Source organism: Bombina bombina, chromosome 2 (genome assembly GCF_027579735.1).
Source record: "Bombina bombina isolate aBomBom1 chromosome 2, aBomBom1.pri, whole genome shotgun sequence".
Classification (NCBI taxonomy): domain Eukaryota; kingdom Metazoa; phylum Chordata; class Amphibia; order Anura; family Bombinatoridae; genus Bombina; species Bombina bombina.
The window spans coordinates 1,330,942,136-1,330,964,539 of NC_069500.1; positions in this window are offsets into that span (position 1 = coordinate 1,330,942,136).

Genomic DNA, 22,404 nt, shown 5'->3' on the forward strand with positions numbered 1-22,404 from the left:
TGCCCTTAAAAGGGCATTTAGCTCTTTTGTATTGCCCTGAAAAGGGCATTTAGCTCTTTTAAGAAAAGCCCAAACCCTAAACTAAAAACAAAAACCCACTCAAAAAAGTTTAAAAAATCCTAACACTAACCCCCGAAGATCCACTTACAGTTTCTGAAGTGCGGACATACAGGTAGTGGGAAGTCTTCATCCAGGCGGCGAGGTCTGCATCCATCCAGGCGGCGTCTTCTATCTTCATCCAGGCAGCATCCTCTATCTTCATCCCGGCTGCGTCTTCTATCTTCATCCCAGCAAACAATTATTACGGTATACAGCACTACAGTGTCCAAGAGTGCTCGGTGTAAGGGGCAGCTGCAATCTCCCCAAATAACTCAATGTTTGTAATAGTAACACCAGCACTTTGTTATCTTTGAATAAACTTTTATTGGAGTTACATAAAAAGCAGCAACGTTTCGTGGTTAAACCACTTAGTCATGATAACTGTACAACACTGTTCACAATTCTTTTAAACCTGTTTTGGCGCCACAAGGCTTCTGTGTGGAGAGTTAACACTCCCTCTAGTGGTTACTAAATACATTGTGTGTACAAATGAAAAATAATGTATCTGACTTAAGATATATGATGAATTACAACAAACAGTATCTTATACTAACTATGATCTCAAAATGATATATATATATATAGTCACTTTTATACATATAAAGCATTAGGTACTATTACAATTACCTTTATTACATTCATTTCTCAAGGTTATTTTGTTAAACACGTACCTTACTTCTGATAAAACTTTCATTCAAAGATCATGTATTCGATATATGCCATATAGTGACCTTTCAGTTTTAAGCTACAAATGCTTATTATTACTTTATTCACTGGGACATTTTTTAAGAGTAACAATTAAGGTCAAAATCCCTATTTAGCCCTTTAGGGATAAGTGTTCTCAACTGGTAAATCCATTTAATCTCTTGTTGTTTCAAGATTTTCTCTCTATTCATACCATTGCGTTGGACTGGAACATGTTGTTTGATTTGCCAGCATAGCTGACTGATGTTATGGCCTTTTTCAAGGAAGTGTTTAGACAGTGGTGCTTCTAAATTCTTTTTTCTGATGTTTGAGCGATACTGGCTAAGTCTATCCCTTATCTTTTGTGTAGTCTCTCCTAAGTAATACATACAACACGGACACTTTATTAGATAAACTACAAAATCGCTGTCACAAGTGTGGAACCCCCTGATATTATAACGTTTGCCATTGTGTGGATGATAAAAGTTTGGGCCTTTAATGATTGAATTACAGCTAACGCATCCCAAACAGGGGTAACTTCCATTTCTTTTGCTGCCTATGAAGGTTTGTGTGTCCTTTCTTTCAGCACCAACGTCACTTTTAATAAGATGGTCTCGCAAATTTTTGACCCTTCTATAGGCCATTAGAGGATATTCTCTGAACTGCTCTGTTGATTACAATCCCTAAGTACGTGCCAGTGTTTTCTTATCGCTTTAGAGATTATTTCACTGTGTGGATTGTGTTGTGATATGAATATTAGTCTATCTTTTCTATTTAGCCTTTCTTGGGTTTTACTTTTAATTTCCTCTATTGTCTTGTTCATGAGATGTGGTGGATAACCTCTATGTATGAACTTATTTGTCATTTCAAGAAGTCTTTTCTCTCTGACCTCTTGTTCGCTGACTATTCTTTGGACCCTCAATTGTTGACTTTTTGGTAATGAGTTAATTAGTCCCTTTGGGTGAAAGCTGTTCTATTCTATTCTAATAGGGTTTTCCTATCAGTCTATTTGGAATAAATGTCAATATTTAACCTGTTAATTTCCAGAGGCCTAGATTTGGAGTTTGGCGTTAGCCGTGAAAACCAGCGTTAGAGGCTCCTAACGCTGGTTTTAGGCTACCGCCGGTATTTGGAGTCAGTGATTAAAGGGTCTAACGCTCACTTTTCAGTCGCAACTTTTCCATACCGCAGATCCCCTTACGTCAATTGCGTATCCTATCTTTTCAATGGGATCTTTCTAACGCTGGTATTTAGAGTCGTTTCTGAAGTGAGCGTTAGAGCTCTAACGATAAAACTCCAGCCGCCGGAAAATAGCAGTAGTTAAGAGCTTTCTGGGCTAATGCCGGTTCATAAAGCTCTTAACTACTGTACCCTAAAGTACACTAACACCCATAAACTACCTATGTACCCCTAAACCGAGGTCCCCCCACATCGCCGCCACTCGATTTAAATTTTTTAACCCCTAATCTGCCGACCGCCACCTACGTTATACTTATGTACTCCTAATCTGCTGCCCCTAACCCCGCCGACCCCTGTATTACATTTATTAACCCCTAACCTGCCCCCCACAACGTCGCCGCCAGCTACTTACAATAATTAACCCCTAATCTCCCGACCACAAAGCGCCGCCACCTACGTTATCCTTATGTACCCCTAATCTGCTGCCCCTAACACCGCCGACCCCTATATTATATTTATTAACCCCTAATCTGCCCCCCTCAACGTCGCCGACACCTGCCTACACTTATTAACCCCTAATCTGCCGAGCGGACCTGAGCGCTACTATAATAAAGTTATTAACCCCTAATTCGCCTCACTAACCCTATCATAAATAGTATTAACCCCTAATCTGCCCTCCCTAACATCGCCGACACCTAACTTCAATTATTAACCCCTAATCTGACGACCGGAGCTCATCGCTACTATAATAAATGGATTAACCCCTAAAGCTAAGTCTAACCCTAACACTAACACCCCCTAACTTAAATATAATTTACATCTAACGAAATTAATTAACTCTTATTAAATAACATTCCTATTTAAAGATAAATACTTACCTGTAAAATAAATCCTAATATAGCTACAATATAAATTATATTTATATTATAGCTATTTTAGGATTAATATTTATTTTACAGGCAACTTTGTAATTATTTTAACCAGGTACAATAGCTATTAAATAGTTAAGAACTATTTAATAGTTACCTAGTTAAAATAATAACAAATTTACCTGTAAAATAAATCCTAACCTAAGATATAATTAAACCTAACACTACCCTATCAATAAATTAATTAAATAAACTACCTACAATTAACCTAACACTACACTATCAATAAATAAATTAAATACAATTGCTACAAATAACTACAATTACATAAACTAACTAAAGTACAAAAAATAAAAAAGAACTAAGTTACAAAAAATAAAAAAATATTTACAAACATAAGAAAATTATTACAACAATTTTAAACTAATTACACCTACTCTAAGCCCCCTAATAAAATAACAAAGCCCCCCAAAATAATAAATGCCCTACCCTATTCTAAATTAAAAAAGTTAAAAGCTCTTTTACCTTACCAGCCCTGAACAGGGCCCTTTGCGGGGCATGCCCCAAGAATTTCAGCTCTTTTGCCTCTAAAAAAACACATACAATACCCCCCCCCAACATTACAACCCACCACCCACATACCCCTAATCTAACCCAAACCCCCCTTAAATAAACCTAACACTAAGCCCCTGAAGATCTTCCTACCTTGTCTTCACCATCCAGGTATCACCGATCCGTCCTGGCTCCAACATCTTCATCCAACCTAAGCGGGGGTTGGCGATCCATCATCCGGTGGCTGAAGAGGTCCAGAAGAGGCTCCAAAGTCTTCCTCCTATCCGGCAAGAAGAGGACATCCGGACCGGCAAACATCTTCTCCAAGCGGCATCTTCGATCTTCTTCCATCCGGTGCGGAGCGGGTCCATCTTGAAGCAGGCGACGCGGATCCATCCTCTTCTTCCGTTGTCTCCCGACGAATGACGGTTCCTTTAAGGGACGTCATCCAAGATGGCGTCCCTTGAATTCCGATTGGCTGATAGGATTCTATCAGCCAATCGGAATTAAGGTAGGAATATTCTGATTGGCTGATGGAATCAGCCAATCAGAATCAAGTTCAATCCGATTGGCTGATCTGATCAGCCAATCAGATTGAGCTTGCATTCTATTGGCTGATCGGAACAGCCAATAGAATGCGAGCTCAATCTGATTGGCTGATTGGATCAGCCAATCGGATTGAACTTGATTCTGATTGGCTGATTCCATCAGCCAATCAGAAAATTCCTACCTTAATTCCGATTGGCTGATAGAATCCTATCAGCCAATCGGAATTCGAGGGACGCCATCTTGGATGACGTCCCTTAAAGGAACAGTCATTCGTCGTTCAGTCGTCGGGCCGGATGGATGTTCCGCGCTGGAGGTCTTCAGGATCTTGCCGCTTCGCTACGGATGGAAGACCATAGAAGATGCCGCCTGGATGAAGACTTCAATCGGATGGAAGATCCTCTTCTGCCCCGCTTGGATGAAGACTTTGACCGGATCATGGACCTCTTCAGCCCCCCGCTTGGGCTTGGATCAGGACATCGGAGGAGCTCTTCAGGACGGATCGGTGAACCTGGATGGTGAAGACAAGGTAGGAAGATCTTCAGGGGCTTAGTGTTAGGTTTATTTAAGGGGGGTTTGGGTTAGATTAGGGGTATGTGGGTGGTGGGTTGTAATGTTGGGGGGGGGGGTATTGTATGTTTTTTTTTACAGGCAAAAGAGCTGAAATTCTTGGGGCATGCCCCGCAAAGGGCCCTGTTCAGGGCTGGTAAGGTAAAAGAGCTTTTAACTTTTTTAATTTAGAATAGGGTAGGGAATTTTTTATTTTGGGGGGCTTTGTTATTTTATTAGGGGGCTTAGAGTAGGTGTAATTAGTTTAAAATTGTTGTAATATTTTTCTTATGTTTGTAAATATTTTTTTATTTTTTGTAACTTAGTTCTTTTTTATTTTTTGTACTTTAGCTAGTTTATTTAATTGTATTTATTTGTAGGAATTGTGTTTAATTAATTTATTGATAGTGTAGTGTTAGGTTAATTGTAGGTAATTGTAGGTAGTTTATTTAATTAATTTATTGATAGGGTAGTGTTAGGTTTAATTATATTTTAGGTTAGGATTTATTTTACAGGTAAATTTGTTATTATTTTAACTAGGTAACTATTAAATAGCTATTGTACCTGGTTAAAATAATTACCAAGTTGCCTGTAAAATAAATATTAATCCTAAAATAGCTACAATATAATTATAATTTATATTGTAGCTATATTAGGATTTATTTTACAGGTAAGTATTTAGTTTTAAATAGGAATAATTAATTTAATAAGAGTTAATTTATTTCGTTAGATGTAAATTATATTTAAGTTAGGGGGGTGTTAGTGTTAGGGTTAGACTTAGCTTTAGGGGTTAATCCATTTATTATAGTAGCGGTGAGCTCCGGTCGTCAGATTAGGGGTTAATAATTGAAGTTAGGTGTCGGCGATGTTAGGGAGGGCAGATTAGGGGTTAATACTATTTATGATAGGGTTAGTGAGGCGGATTAGGGGTTAATAACTTTATTATAGTAGTGCTCAGGTCCGCTCGGCAGATTAGGGGTTAATAAGTGTAGGCAGGTGTCGGCGACGTTGTGGGGGGCAGATTAGGGGTTAATAAATATAATATAGGGGTCGACGGTGTTAAGGGCAGCAGATTAGGGGTACATAGGGATAACGTAGGTTGCGGCGGTTTACGGAGCGGCAGATTAGGGGTTAAAAAAATATGCAGGGGTCAGCGATAGCGGGAGCGGCAGATTAGGGGTTAATAAGTGTAAGGTTAGGGGTGTTTAGACTCGGGGTACATGTTAGAGTGTTAGGTGCAGACGTAGGAAGTGTTTCCCCATAGGAAACAATGGGGCTGCGTTAGGAGCTGAATGCTGCTTTTTTGCAGGTGTTAGGTTTTTTTTCAGCTCAAACAGCCCCATTGTTTCCTATGGGAGAATCGTGCACGAGCACGTTTTTGAGGCTGGCCGCGTCCGTAAGCACCGCTGGTATCGAGAGTTGCATTTGCGGTAAAAATGCTCTACGCTCCTTTTTTGGAGCCTAACGCAGCATTTGTTTGAACTCTCGATACCAGAGTTAAATTTATGGTGCGGCCAGAAAAAAGCCTGCGGAGCGTTAACAGCCCTTCTACCGCCAAACTCCAAATCTAGGCCTTAGTGACCCTTGTGTCTAGAAAGGTGATGCTTTCCTCACTATATGTTAATGTGAATTGTAGGCCTCTTACCATGGTATTCAGTTCTTTAGTGAATTCTTCTAGTTCTCCAATGCTGCCCCACCACACGCCAAACACACCATCTATATAGCGCCACCACACTGATCTGCGTTGTCTAAATAAATGATTTTCATAGACATGTGCTCCTCAAATTCGTTCATGTACAGGTTGGCGTATGATGGCGTAACATTGGAGCCCATTGCTGTCCCCTTTATCTGTATGTACCATTCATCCTGAAAGAGGAAAAAATTCCAGTATAATAATAAACGCAATCAATTTTCTACAAATTGGCATTGTGCATGTGTACCCGCCACTGACCATAAGTGCCTTTTTAACAACTGAGATTCCTATTTCATGACTGATGGACGTATACAAACTCTTTACGTCCATTGTATATAGCACATATCTGTCTGATTGTAATTCTAGTGATTTTATTTTTTCTAAAAAATGCCGTGTCCTTTAGGTAACTGGCCATTTTAACCACTTCTGTTTGTAATAACCTATCAAGAGATGAAATGGATTTACCAGTTGGGAACACTTATCCCTAAAGGGCTAAATAGGGATTTTGACCTTAATTGTTACTCTTAAAAAATGTCCCAGTGAATAAAGTAATATATTAGCATTTGTAGCTTAAAACTGAAAGGTCACAATATGGCATATATCGAATACATGATCTTTGAATGAAATTTTTATCAGAAGTTATGTACTTTAACTATGTGTTTAACAAAATAACCTTGAGAAATGAATGTAATAAAGGTAATTGTAATAGTACCTAATGCTTTATATGTATAAAAGTGACAATATATATATATAATTTTGAGATCATAGTTAGTATAAGATACTGTTTATTGTAATTCATCACATATCTTGTCAGATACATTGTTTTTAATTTGTACACACAATGTATTTAGTAACCACTAGAGGGAGTGTTAACTCTCCACACAGAAGCCTTGTGGCGCCAAAACAGGTTTAAAAGAATTGTGAACAGTGTTGTACAGTTAGCATGACTAAGTGGTTTAACCACGAAACGTTGCTGCTTTTTATGTAACTCCAATAAAAGTTTATTCAAAGATAACAAAGTGCTGGTGTTACTATTACAAACATCTTCATCCCAGCGGCGTAGAGTGGGTCCATCCTGAAGACATCCGGCTCAGAGCATCCTCATCATACTGTCGCCGCCGTATACTGAATCGTCAATGGAAGGGAGCCTTTTCAAAATGGCGTCCCTTGCATTCCTATTGGCTGATTTGATTTTGGAAATCCTATTGGCTCTTTAAATCAGCCAACAGGATGAGAGCTACTGAAATTCTATTGGCTGTTTTGAACAGGGATGAAGATAGAAGACACCACCGGGATGAAGATAGAAGATGCTGTCTGGATGAAGATGGAGTTGACTGGATGAAGGTAGAGCCACCGGGATGAAGATCCTTCAAGCGGGACTTCAGCAACTGTGAGTGTCAGGGTTTTTTCCCTCTTTTATTTGCCATTTGCTGCTGGCAGGCATTTTACTCACCTCTCTTGCTGACTCTGGTGCATACTGTGTCATGCTGCTCATTTCCTGCACTTCCTTTTTAGGCCAGACTGGTGTTCATCATCAGTGTGAGACAGCATGCAGTCTCAGAATTGTGATGTCATCACTTATTATTTAAAGGGCCTCTGTTCATTATGTTTTGCCCTTGCGTTGTCTCAGACCTGTTTGTGAGAGCTCCTGTTTATTACCTGGCTGTTTGACGTCCCTCCTGGTTCCTGATCCCTGGCTTGTTCCTGACTCTGCTGTTCTCCTTGTTCCTGACTCGTCTGACTACTCTCTTTGGCTCCTGACTCGGCTCGTCTGACTATTTACTTTGGCTCCTGACTCGGCTCGTCTGACTACCAGCTCTGGTTTTGATTCCTGGCTTATTATTTGTTTTGTAGACTTTTTATTATTTTTTGCTATTAATAAAGGTGTGATTATTTTTGCACTTCTCGTCTCTGTCTGATTCCTGGCACCCTGACAGTGAGTACCTAAAGAGGGGTTAGTGTTAGGTTTCTTTTTTAAAGTTTTTTCGGGTAGGTTTTTTTTTAGATTAGGGGTTGGGCATTTCTTAAAAGAGCTAAATGCCCTTTTAAGGGCAAGAAAAAGATCTAAATGCCCTTTTAAGGGCAATGCCCATACAAATGCCCTTTTCAGGGCAATTGGTAGATTAGGTTTCATAGATATTTTTTTTTTATTTTGCGGGTTTAGGGGGGTGGGGGTTTGTATTTTTGTTTTGAAAAAGATCTGATTTCTTTAGGGCAATGCCCTACAAAAGACTATTGGTAGTTTATTATAGATTAGGTTTCTTTTTTTCTTTTTTCTTTTTAAATGGGTAATAGAATAGGAATAATTGTTATTATTTTGGATAATTCGTTTGTTATTTTGTGTATTTTTTTTTTCATTTTGGGGTGGGTTTTTCTTTTTAGAATAGCCATTTTTTTTTATTTTTAATGGGCAGCAAAAGAGCTGAATTCCCTTGTAAGGGCAATGTCCATACAAATGCCCTTTTCTGGGCAATGGGTAGATTAGGTTTTACTTTATTCTTATTTTGTGGGTTTGGGGGGTGGGGGTTTGTATACTGTTAGGGGGTGTTTGTTTTTCTTTTGAAGGAAAAGAGCTGATTTCCTTAGGGCAATGCCCTACAAAAGGCCCTTTTAAGGGCCCTTGGTAGTTTATTATAGGTTAGGGTTTTTAGTTTGGGGTGTTTTTTTTTTTTTAAAAGGGTATTAGAATGGGAATAATTTTTATTGTTTTGGATAATTTTGTTTGTTATTTTTTGTAATGGTAGTTTTTTTTATTTTTTGTAATTTTAGTGTTTTTTATTTTTTGTAATGTTAGGTTTTTTATTTTTTGTAATGGTAGGTTTTTTATTTTTTGTAATGTTTGGTTTTAGTGTAAGGCAGCTTAGGTTTTATTTCACAGGTAAAATTGTATTTATTTAACTAGGTAGTTAGTAAATAGTTCATAACTATTTACTAACGAGTCTACCTAGTTAAAATAAATACAAACTTACCTGTGAAATAAAAATAAAACCTAAGCTAGCTAGAATATAACTATTAGTTATATTGTAGCTAGCTTAGGTTTTATTTCACAGGTAAATATGTATTTAGCTTTAAATAGGTATTATTTAGTTAATAATTGTAACTTTAATTTAGCTCTATTTTATTTATGCTAAAGTTAGGGGGTGTTAGGGTTACGGTTAGGTTTAGAGGTTAATATAGTTTAATTTAGGTTGTTACCATGTGGGGGCCTGGCGGTTTAGGGGTTAATAGGTTTATTTAGTGGGAGGCCATAGGTTTAGGGGTTAATAACTTTATTTAGTGGCGGTGTTGTTGGGGAGTGGTGGAATAGGGGGTTAATAGATTTATTATAGCTTGGGCGATGTTGGGGTGCAGGGGAATAGGGGTTAATAACTTTAGTATAGTGGTGGCGATATCGGGAGCGGCAGATTAGGGGTTAATAGATTTATTTCAGTGAAGGCGATATCGGGAGAGGCAGATTAGGGGTTAACAACTTTATTTAGGTGTCAGCGATGTCGGGGGTGGCAGATTAGGGGTGTTTAGACGTGGGGTTTATGTAGGGGTGTTAGGTTTATATGTAACTTTTTTTCCCCATAGACATCAATGGGGGTGCGTTACGGAGCTTTTCATTCCGTGATCGCAGGTGTTAGGTTTTTTTCTAACCCGCTCTCCCCATTGATGGGGAAAGCGTGCACGAGAACGTCAAAACAGGGCTTGTATTTTGTGGAGCTCAGCACAACCATATCACACGCACAAGCCGGCTGTTTGAAAACTTGTAATGGCAGCACTATGGAGGGTGAAATAACGCAACTTTTGTTGCGTTCGTTTCGCACCCCGTTGCGCCCATAACTTGTAATCTACCTGATTATTAATTAAAATCCTGAATAAAGATTTAAATGCAAATAAAATGAGAGGTATTAATTTGCATCATTTAACAGATTTATTTCTGTGACAGCAAGTTTTGTGATATAATTCAATATGCAAATACGTGCACTCTATAAAATACTTTTCAAAGTCGACAGGGAAATGTTCCCAACAAAAATATGTTAAAAATGCAGTGAAACATGAAACAGATTTGGTGAAGGGAACTGCCAAAGTTCTTAAAAAAGACAAAGAAAATTCCTACTGCCTAATAACTGTAAAATGCAAAGCTAAAAATAGAAAACAAAACAAAACAATGTACAGGTGTTATGACAGTAACTTAGGCACCATATAGGTAAGATAAGGCATTTTGGGTTTCTCATGGAGATTCCCAGACTTGCAATCAAGAAAGATTGGATGTTTTTTTTTGGCTGCATTCCAATTTGTTAGAGCATTTTAGTAAAACAACACCAGCTATGTAAACAATAAAGCAAGACAATCTAGTTAAACATAAAAAACACACAATAAACATACTTTTCAAAGGCTTTTCAAGGGATTTTTCAAAAACCTTGATGAAGCAAAAAAACATGTACAACATTAAAATTATAGCAAAGCCCCTCCAATGTATAAATGTTAATTTACAAGGGTTAAAAGCATGTTAGTTTAAATAATGACAATACATCTTTTGTATTACAAACGTTACATTATGTTCTTAGTTTTTAACCCTTTGAGTGCTAAGCACTTTCCCATCTGGGTGCTAAGCTTTTTTAAGGTTTTATTAAAAAAAAATTCTCCAGATCCCCAAGACGTACACTGTTGGAAAGGTTAGGTGATTACCTTTCCAATGGTGGGTCTTGGGGGTCTGTAGCTGAGATACAGGCTTCTAAGCAGCATGCCCCCTGCTCCTATATTTAACATTGTTAAGTATAAATAAAGTTACGCGTTGACGTCATCACGTCATTGCGCGTGATGTCACCGCGCATAACGTGAAGCCCCAGGGATGCCTGTCACTATGCAGGCCCGATCGACAGGATAGGAGCGGGTGGGAGCCCCCAGATCTCCCTCAAGGTGGGAAACTTGCTGCAAAGTAATTTTTTTCTTAGATAGAAACTGTACCACCATGCTATGTAAGTCCTTAGTCTATAGCAGCCCACTCAAGAGCTTCCTCTAGACTGAAGCAGTGAGAGCTATTGTAGGCCTTTTGCTTGGATTGAAAATAGTCTTGAGCTTGCAATGGAACTCAGATGCACTGAAAAAAGCTGTGGTTTCTAGTTACGCTTCTGTCTATGAAGATTGTTGAAAAATGGATCAAAGAACCTTTCTCATGAACATATGACACTGCCGTTTCTAAGGGCATGATGATCAAAGATTCTCCTGCTCGGAGAGAAATTGTAGTGCAGACTTCACAGGGACTGAATGATCACAGAAAAAGGGCAGCACTTTTAAGCACTGCGAGATATGTCTCATTTTAGTATCTGAAGGAGAGACCAGCCCAGTACAATATAGCACTGCATGATATGAGAGTGTTGTTACACTTAAAGGGACAGTCTACTTGAAAATATTTATTGCTAAAAAAGATAGATAATACCTTTATTACCCATTCCCCAGTTTTGAATAACCAACACTTTTATATTAATATACCTTGTATCTAAGCCTCTGCCGATTTCCCCCTTATCTTAGTTCTTTTGAAAGACTTGCATTTTAGCCAATCAGTGCTGACTCATAAATAACTCCATGGGAGTGAGCACAATGTTATCTATAGGACACACATGAACTAGCAGTGTCTTACTGTAAAAAAAACTGTCAAAATGCACTGAGATAAGAGGCTGCTTCAACGGCTTAGAAAACAGCTTTTGAGCCTACCTAGGTTTAGCGTTCAACAAAGAATGCTAAAAGAACAAATCAAATTTGATGATAAAAGTAAATAGGAAAGTTGTTTAAAATTGCCTGCCCTATCTGAATCATGAAAGTTTAATTTTGACTTGACTATCCCTTTAAATTTGTGTATTGTATTTTATATTACTTTACACTTCATATTGGGTCCTTTTAGGAGTATTACATTCAAGCTTTGCTCTTTCTTTTTTATAGTTTACTACAATTACATTTAAAGGGACAGTCAACATCGGAAGTTTTATTTTTTTAAAAGATAGATAATCCCTTTATTACCCATTCCACAGTTTTGCACAACCAACATGATTAGAGTAATATACTTTTTACCTCTGTGATTACCATGGGCGCGATCCGATATAGATCGCAGTTTGCGGCGCAAGCGAGGGAACCAGCGTCGCCCGCAGTTTCAGCTTGCAACTCGAGCTATCCTATATAAGTCGCCGTCAGATGCTAACGTGCCGTAAGTCTGACAAACCAGCGATGTCCAGAAATCTGCGCAAGTACAAATTTCTGGCGTCGCCAGTGACTTGCGGCACGTTAGAAACTGCCGGCGCCTACAAAACCTGACTAAAGTCTAAATCACCCGCACTGTCTAACACTCCTCCCTAACATAGCCCGACACGTCTAACACGCCTCCCAAACATAGCCCGACACGTCAATCGGATTGAACTTGAATCTGATTGGCTGATTGAATCAGCCAATCAGATTTTTCTAACTTAATTCCGATTGGCTGATAGAATCCTATCAGCCAATCGGAATTCGGCGGACGCCATCTTGGATGACGTCATTTAAAGGTACCTCATTCGTCGTTCAGTCGTCGGCCGGGATGGATGCTCCGCGGTGGCGGAGCGAAGAAAGAAGATTGAAGATGCCGCTTCATGGAAGATGTTGCCGGAAGGAAGAAGACTTTGCTGCCGCTTGGAGGAAGACGTCGCCGGGAGGAAGAATTCTTCTTTGCCGCTTGGAGGAAGACATCGCCGGAGGAAGAATTCTTCTTTGCCGCTTGGAGCAAGACATCGCCCGGATCGGATTAGGAGTTCGGCCCGGTGTGGTGAAGACAAGGTAGGGAGATCTTCAGGGGGGTAGTGTTAGGCTTTTTTAAGGGGGGTTTGGGTGGGTTTAGAATAGGGGTATGTGGGTGGTGGGTTGTAATGGGGGGGGGTATTGTATATGTTTTTAAATGCAAAAGAGCTGAATTCTTTGGGGCATGCCCCCACAAAAGGCCCTTTTAAGGGCTGGTAAGGTAAAGAGCTTTGAACTTTTTTTAATTTAGAATAGGGCAGGGAATTTTTTTTATTTTGGGGGGCTTTATTATTTTATTAGGGGGCTTAGAATAGGTGTAATTAGCTTAAAAATCTTGTAATCTTTTTTTTATTTTTTGTAATTTAGTGTTTTTTTTTTTTGTAATTTAGTTTAGTTTATTTAATTGTATTTTTAGATAGATATTTGTAGTTTATTTAATTTATTGATAGTGTAGGTGTATTTGTAACTTAGGTTAGGATTTATTTTACAGGTAATTGGGTAATTATTTTAACTAGGTAGATATTAAATAGTTCAGAACTATTTAATAGCTATTATACCTAGTTAAAATAATTAACAATTTACCTGTAAAATAAATATTAACCCTAACATAGCTACAATGAAATTATTAATTATATTGTAGCTATCTTAGGGTTTATTTTATAGGTAAGTATTTAGATTTAAATAGGAATATTTTAGTTTATAATATGAATTAGATTAATTTAATATAAATTTAGTTAGGGGTGTTAGGGTTAGATAGAGTTAATATAGTTAATATAAATACTATAGTAACTATATTAACTATATTAACCCTAATATAATTAGGGTTAATATAGTTAATATATATAATGTAATACCTATATTAACTATAATATACTTAGGGTTAATATAGATAATATAGCTGGCGGCGGGGTAGGTAGATTAAATTAGGGGTTAATCATTTTAATAGAGATGGCGGCGGTGTAAGGGGCTTACATTAGGGGTTAATAATATTAATATAGCTGGCGGCGGTATAGGGGGATTAGATTAGGGGTTAATAATTTTTATATAGGTGGCGGCGGTGTAAGGGGTCAGATTAGGGGATAGATAAGGTAGATGGCGGCGGTTTTAGGGGCTCACAGTAGGGGGTTAGTTTATGTAGATGGCGGCGGGGTCCGGAAGCGGCGGTTTTAGGGGTTAATAACTTTATTAGGGATTTCGGGGGGGGGGGGGGATAGCGGTTGACAGGTAGATAGACATTGCGCATGCGTTAGGTGTTAGGTTTTATTTAGCAGATCGCGGTTGACAGGTAGATAGACATTGCGCATGCGTTAGGTGTTAGGTTTCTTTTCTAGTTAGTTTAGGGAGTTACGGGGCTCCAATAGTCAGCGTAAGGCTTCTTACGGCTGATTTTTGTGGCAAGGTGAAAATGGAGTAAGATTTCTCCATTTTCGCCACGTAAGTCCTTACGCTGCATATTGGATACCAAACTGCGCTGGTTTGGTATACCTGCCTATGGCCCAAAAAACTACGGGCGACGGCAGAAATATACGGGCGTAACTTCTAGGTTACGCCGTATATGTGATACCAAACCCGCGTAAATATTGGCGTTGCCGGCTTTTGCGGGCGACGATTTTTATCGGATCGACCCCCTTGTATCTAAACATCTTCTGACAGCCCCCTGATCACGACTTTTAGTTTGTTATCTATTGACTTGCATTTTAGCCAATTAGTGCAGTGTCTGCCACAAGCCATGGGCGTGATCCCAATCGGCTAGAATACGACTTTTGCATTATGAGGGGTGCGGTGCTAACTTTCACGTTATTGTCCCCGCTCACTTCCCTACAGCACTGGTATTACAGGTTTTCAAAAACCCGGCGTTATCAGGCAAGAAGTGAGCATAGAGCAAAATTGAGCTCCATACCGCACTCCAATACCAGCGCTGCTGAAAGCCGCGGTGAGCTGGTTTTGCATGCTTGTGCATGATTTCCCCATAGACATCAATGGGGAGAGCCGGCTGAGAAAAAGTCTAACACCTGCAAAAAAGTAACATAAAGCTCAGTAACGCAGCCCCATTGATTCCTATTGGGAAACAAAATTTATGTTTACACCTAACACCCTAATATGAACCCTGAGTCTAAACACCCCTAATCTTACGCTTATTAACCCCTAATCTGCCGCCCCCGACATCGCCATTATACTTATTAACCCCTAATCTGCCGCTCAGCACATCACCGCCACTATAATAAACATATTAACCCCTAAACCGCTGCACTCCCGCCTCGCAAACACTAGTCAAATATTATTAACCCCTAATCTGCCGCCCCTAACATCGCCGCCACCTACCTACAATTATTAACCCCTAATCTGCCACCCCCAATGTCGCCACCACTATACTAAATTTATTAACCCCTAAACCTAACCCTAACACCCACTAACTTTAATGTAATTAAAATAAATCTAAATCAAACCTACTATCATTACCTAAATTATTTCTATTTAAAACGAAATACTTACCTATAAAATAAACCCTAAGCTAGCTACAATATAACTAATAGTTACATTGTAGCTAGTTTAGGGTTTATTTTTATTTCACAGGCAAGTTTGTATTTATTTTAACTAGGTAGATTAGATACTAAATAGTTATTAACTATTTACTAACTACCTAGCTAAAATAAATACAAATTTACCTGTAAAATAAAACCTAACCTGTCTTACACTAACACCTAACCTTACACTACAATTAAATAAATTACCTAAATTAAATACAATTACCTAAATTACAAAAAAAACAACACAAAATTACACAAAATAAAAAAAGAAATGATCAGATATTTAAACAAATTACACCTAATCTAATAGCCTTATCAAAATAGAAAAGCCCCACCAAAATAAAAAAACCCTAGCCTAAACTAAACTACCAATAGCCCTTAAAAGGGCCTTTTGCGGGGCATTGCCCTAAAGAAATCATCTCTTTTACCTGTAAAAAAAATAATACAAACAACCCCCCAACAGTGAAACCCACCAGCCACACAACCAACCCCCCAAATAAAATCCTAACTAAAAAAACTAAGCTCCCCATTGCCCTGAAAAGGGCATTTGGATGGACATTGCCCTTAAATGGGCATTTAGCTCATTTCAACTGCCCAAACCCTAATCTAAAAATAAAGCCCACCAAATAAACCCTTAAAAAAACCTAACACTAACCCTCGAAGATCCACTTACAGTTTTGAAGACCGGACATCCATCCTCAACGAAGCTGGGAGAAGTCTTCATCCAAGCGGCAAGAAGTCCTCAACGAAGCCAGGAGAAGTCTTGATCCAAGCCGGCAGAAGTGGTCCTCCAGACGGGCAGAAGTCTTCATCCAGACGGCATCTTCTATCTTCATCCTTCCGACGCGGAATGGATCCATCTTCAAGATATCCAGTGCGGAGCAGCCTCTTCTTTCCACGGCTAATGACGAATGAAGGTTCCTTTAAATAACGTCATCCAAGATGGCGTCCCTTGAATTCTGATTGGCTGATAGAATTCTATCAGCTAATCGGAATTAAAGGTGAAAAAATCCTATTGGCTGATGCAATCAGCCAATAGTATTGAGCTCGCATTCTATTGGCTGTTCCAATCAGCCAATAGAATGCGAGTTCAATCCTATCAGCTCAATTGCATCAGCCGATAGGATTTGTTCACCTTTAATTCCGATTGGCTGATAGAACTCTTGAAGATGGACCCGCTCCGCATCGGAAGGATGAAGATAGAAGATGCTGTCTGGATGAAGACATCTGCCCGTCTGGAGGACCACTTCTGCCGGCTTGGATGAAGACTTCTCCCGGCTTTGTTGAGGACTTCTTGCCGCTTGGATGAAGACTTCTCCTGGCTTCGTTGAGGATGGATGTCTGGTCTTAAAAACTGTAAGTGGATCTTCGGGGGTTAGGGTTTTAAGGGTTTATTGGGTGAGTTTTATTTTTAGATTAGGGTTTGGGCAGTTGAAAAAGAGCTAAATGCCATTTTAAGGGCAATGCCCATCGAAATGCCCTTTTAAGGGCAATGGGAAGCTTAGTTTTTTTTAGTTAGGATTTTATTTGGGGGGTTGTTTGTATTTTTTTTTACAGGTAAAAGAGCTGATTTCTTTGGAGCAATGCCCCACAAAAGGCCCTTTTAAGGGCTATTGGTAGTTTAGTTTAGGCTAGGTTTTTATTTTTATTTTGGGAGGGCTTTTTTATTTTGATAGGGCTATTAGATTAGATGTAATTAGTTTAAATATCTGAAAATGTCTTTTTTATTTTGTGTAATTTAGTGGGGTTTTTTTTAATTTAGGTAATTGTATTTAATTTTAGCTAGCTAGTTAGTAAATAGTTAATAACTATTTATTAACTAATCTACCTAGTTAAAATAAATACAAACTTGCCTGTGAAATAAAAATAAACCCTAAGCTAGCTACAATGTAACTATTAATTATATTGTAGCTAGCTTAGGCCTAGATTTAGAGTTCGGCGGTAGCCGTGAAAACCAGCGTTAGAGGCTCCTAACGCTGGTTTTGGCCGCCCGCTGGTATTTGGAGTCAGTGATTAAAGGGTCTAACGCTCACTTTTCAGCCGCGACTTTTCCATACCGCAGATCCCCTTACGTCAATTGCGTATCCTATCTTTTCAATGGGATCTTTCTAACGCCGGTATTTAGAGTCGTTTCTGAAGTGAGCGTTAGAGCTCTAACGACAAAACTCCAGCCGCCTGAAAATAGCAGGAGTTAAGAGCTTTCTGGGCTAACGCCGGTTCATAAAGCTCTTAACTACTGTACCCTTAAGTACACTAACACCCATAAACTACCTATGTACCCCTAAACCGAGCTCCCCCCACATCGCCGACACTCGATTAAAATTTTTTAACCCCTAATCTGCCGAACGCCACCTACGTTATACTTATGTACCCCTAATCTGCTGCCCCTAACCCCGCCGACCCCTGTATTACATTTATTAACCCCTAACCTGCCCCCCACAACGTCGCCGCCAGCTACTTACAATAATTAACCCCTAATCTTCCGACCGCAAAGCGCCGCCACCTACGTTATCCCTATGTACCCCTAATCTGCTGCCCCTAACACCGCCGACCCCTATATTATATTTATTAACCCCTAATCTGCCCCCCTCAACGTCGCCGACACCTGCCTACACTTATTAACCCCTAATCTGCCGAGCGGACCGCACCGCTACTATAATAAAGTTATTAACCCCTAACCCGCCTCACTAACCCTATCATAAATAGTATTAACCCCTAATCTGCCCTCCCTAACATCGCCGACACCTAACTTCAATTATTAACCCCTAATCTGCCGACCGGAGCTCATCGCTACTATAATAAATGGATTAACCCCTAAAGCTAAGTCTAACCCTAACACTAACACCCCCCTAACTTAAATATAATTTAAATCTAACAAAATTAATTAACTCTTATTAAATAAATTATTCCTATTTAAAGCTAAATACTTACCTGTAAAATAAATCCTAATATAGCTACAATATAAATTATAATTACATTATAGCTATTTTAGGATTAATATTTATTTTACAGGCAACTTTGTAATTATTTTAACCAGGTACAATATCTATTAAATAGTTAATAACTATTTAATAGTTACCTAGTTAAAATAATAACAAATTTACCTGTAAAATAAATCCTAACCTAAGATATAATTAAACCTAACACTACCCTATCAATAAATTAATTAAATAAACTACCTACAATTACCTACAATTAACCTAACACTACACTATCAATAAATTAATTAAACACAATTCCTACAAATAAATACAATTAAATAAACTAGCTAAAGTACAAAAAATAAAAAAGAACTAAGTTACAAAAAATAAAAAAATATTTACAAACATAAGAAAAATATTACAACAATTTTAAACTAATTACACCTACTCTAAGCCCCTAATAAAATAACAAAGCCCCCCAAAATAAAAAATTCTCTACCCTATTCTAAATTAAAAAAGTTAAAAGCTCTTTTACCTTACCAGCCCTGAACAGGGCCCTTTGCGGGGCATGCCCCAAGAATTTCAGCTCTTTTGCCTGTAAAAAAAAACATACAATACCCCCCCCAACATTACAACCCACCACCCACATACCCCTAATCTAACCCAAACCCCCCTTAAATAAACCTAACACTAAGCCCCTGAAGATCTTCCTACCTTGTCTTCACCATCCAGGTTCACCGATCCGTCCTGAAGAGCTCCTCCGATGTCCTGATCCAAGCCCAAGCGGGGGGCTGAAGAGGTCCATGATCCGGTCAAAGTCTTCATCCAAGTGGGGCAGAAGAGGATCTTCCATCCGATTGAAGAATTCATCCAGGCGGCATCTTCTATGGTCTTCCATCCAGAGCGAAGCGGCAGGATCCTGAAGACCTCCAGCGCGGAACATCCATCCGGCCCGACGACTGAACGACGAATGACTGTTCCTTTAAGGGACGTCATCCAAGATGGCGTCCCTCGAATTCCGATTGGCTGATAGGATTCTATCAGCCAATCGGAATTAAGGTAGGAATATTCTGATTGGCTGATGGAATCAGCCAATCAGAATCAAGTTCAATCCGATTGGCTGATCCGATCAGCCAATCAGATTGAGCTCGCATTCTATTGGCGAAGGGCCCTGTTCAGGGCTGGTAAGGTAAAAGAGCTTTTAACTTTTTTAATTTAGAATAGGGTAGGGAATTTTTTATTTTGGGGGGCTTTGTTATTTTATTAGGGGGCTTAGAGTAGGTGTAATTAGTTTAAAATTGTTGTAATATTTTTCTTATGTTTGTAAATATTTTTTTATTTTTTGTAACTTAGTTCTTTATTATTTTTTGTACTTTAGCTAGTTTATTTAATTGTATTTATTTGTAGGAATTGTGTTTAATTAATTTATTGATAGTGTAGTGTTAGGTTAATTGTAGGTAATTGTAGGCAGTTTATTTAATTAATTTATTGATAGGGTAGTGTTAGGTTTAATTATATCTTAGGTTAGGATTTATTTTACAGGTAAATTTGTTATTATTTTAACTAGGTAACTATTAAATAGTTCTTAACTATTTAATAGCTATTGTACCTGGTTAAAATAATTACCAAGTTGCCTGTAAAATAAATATTAATCCTAAAATAGCTACAATGTAATTATAATTTATATTGTAGCTATATTAGGGTTTATTTTACAGGTAAGTATTTAGCTTTAAATAGGAATAATTTATTTAATAAGAGTTAATTTATTTCGTTAGATGTAAATTATATTTAAGTTAGGGGGGTGTTAGTGTTAGGGTTAGACTTAGCTTTAGGGGTTAATCCATTTATTATAGTAGCGGTGAGCTCCGGTCGTCAGATTAGGGGTTAATAATTGAAGTTAGGTGTCGGCGATGTTAGGGAGGGCAGATTAGGGGTTAATACTATTTATTATCAGGTTAGTGAGGCGGATTAGGGGTTAATAACTTTATTATAGTAGCGCTCAGGTCCGCTCGGCAGATTAGGGGTTAATAAGTGTAGGCAGGTGTCGGCGACGTTGTGGGGGGCAGATTAGGGGTTAATAAATATAATCTAGGGGTCGGCGGTGTTAGGGGCAGCAGATTAGGGGTACATAGGGATAACGTAGGTTGCGGCGTTTTACGGATCGGAAGATTAGGGGTTAAAAAAAATATGCAGGGGTCAGCGATAGCGGGAGCGGCAGATTAGGGGTTAATAAGTGTAAGGTTAGGGGTGTTTAGACTCGGGGTACATGTTAGAGTGTTAGGTGCAGACGTAGGAAGTGTTTCCCCATAGGAAACAATGGGGCTGCGTTAGGAGCTGAACGCTGCTTTTTTGCAGGTGTTAGGTTTTTTTTCAGCTCAAACAGCCCCATTGTTTCCTATGGGAGAATCGTGCACGAGCACGTTTTTGAGGCTGGCCGCGTCCGTAAGCAACTCTGGTATCGAGAGTTGCATTTGCGGTAAAAATGCTCTACGCTCCTTTTTTGGAGCCTAACGCAGCATTTGTTTGAACTCTCGATACCAGAGTTAAATTTATGGTGCGGCCAGAAAAAAGCCCGCGGAGCGTTAACAGCCCTTCTACCGCCAAACTCCAAATCTAGGCCTTAGGGTTTATTTTATAGGTAAGTATTTAGTTTTAAATAGGAATAATTTAGGTAATGATAGTAGATTTGATTTAGATTTATTTTAATTATATTTAAGTTAGGGGGTGTTAGGGTTAGGGTTTGACATAGGTTTAGGGGTTAAAAAATTAAGTATAGTGGCCGCGACATTGGGTGGCGGCAGATTAGGGGTTAATAAATGTAGGTGTAGTGTTTGTGATGCGGGAGGGCAGCAGTTTAGAGGTTAATAGGTAGTTTATAGGTGTAAGTGTACTTTTTAGCACTTTAGTTATGTTTTATGTTACAGCTTTATAGCGTAAAACTCATAACTACTGACTTTAGATTGCGTTACGAATCTTGTGGGATAGGCTGTACCGCTCACTTTTTGGCCTCCCAGAAAAAGCTTGTAATATCGGCGCTATGGAAGTCCCATTGAAAAAAGACTTTACGAAAATTGCGTAAGTTAATTTGCATTACAGCCTAAAAAGTGTGCGGTACAGCTATACCTGCAAGACTCGTAATAGCAGCGGTAGTGAAAAAGCAGTGTTATAACCCATAATGCTGCTTTTTCACTCATAACACAAAACTCATAATCTAGCCGAATGTTATCTATATGAACTAGCACTCCCCTGTTGTGAAAAGCAAATACAAATCATGTGATAAGAGGCTGTCTTTCATATCTTAGAAACAGGCAGACATTTAGAGGTTTTTATTGTTATAAAGTATAATATTATAACAATGCTGGTTGTGCAAAGCTGGGGAATGGGTAATAAAGGCATTATCTATATTTTTAAACAATAACAATTTTAGTGTTTACTGTCCCTTTAAATCCAGCGGTGAGTATATAAATTCTAAGTTTACAAATTCTGATTATGTTTTAAAATACTTTAACAAATTAGGATTATACTTTTGTATATTTATGTGTATCTTTTGCATATTACATATTGCACTTGGTATTTTCTCTATTGTAAAATAAAACACAGCTTCAGAAAGTGGGAAGGATAGTGGTGTTCCCTGGGCTAAACAGGGGAGCTCCAAGGGTATGTCTGAAGGTCTCTCACAATTCTTGTGAAATGCTGTAAGCATTTTAAACAAGCTGGTCTCACAGATTTTTCTTGCCAGCTGTATGCAGGTGGAGTTTGGCTAAAATTCACAATACACTTATTTAACTGACAGAAAAGTAATATATGCAAGACTATAGGCAAAATCAAGTTAAATTGTACTGAAAATATTTCAGTTTAATTTGTAATTGATGTAAACTGAGCCTTTATATCAGCCCCAGGGGTTCTCCAGTTAACTTCTCTCTGTGAAATTCTGTATCCCAGAGAGCTTCAGTGCTTTCTATGGATGACATCTCTCTAGAAATTCCAGTTTCCTCCCCTTTTTAATATAATTCAGTGAGTTCTGCCCTGTGAAA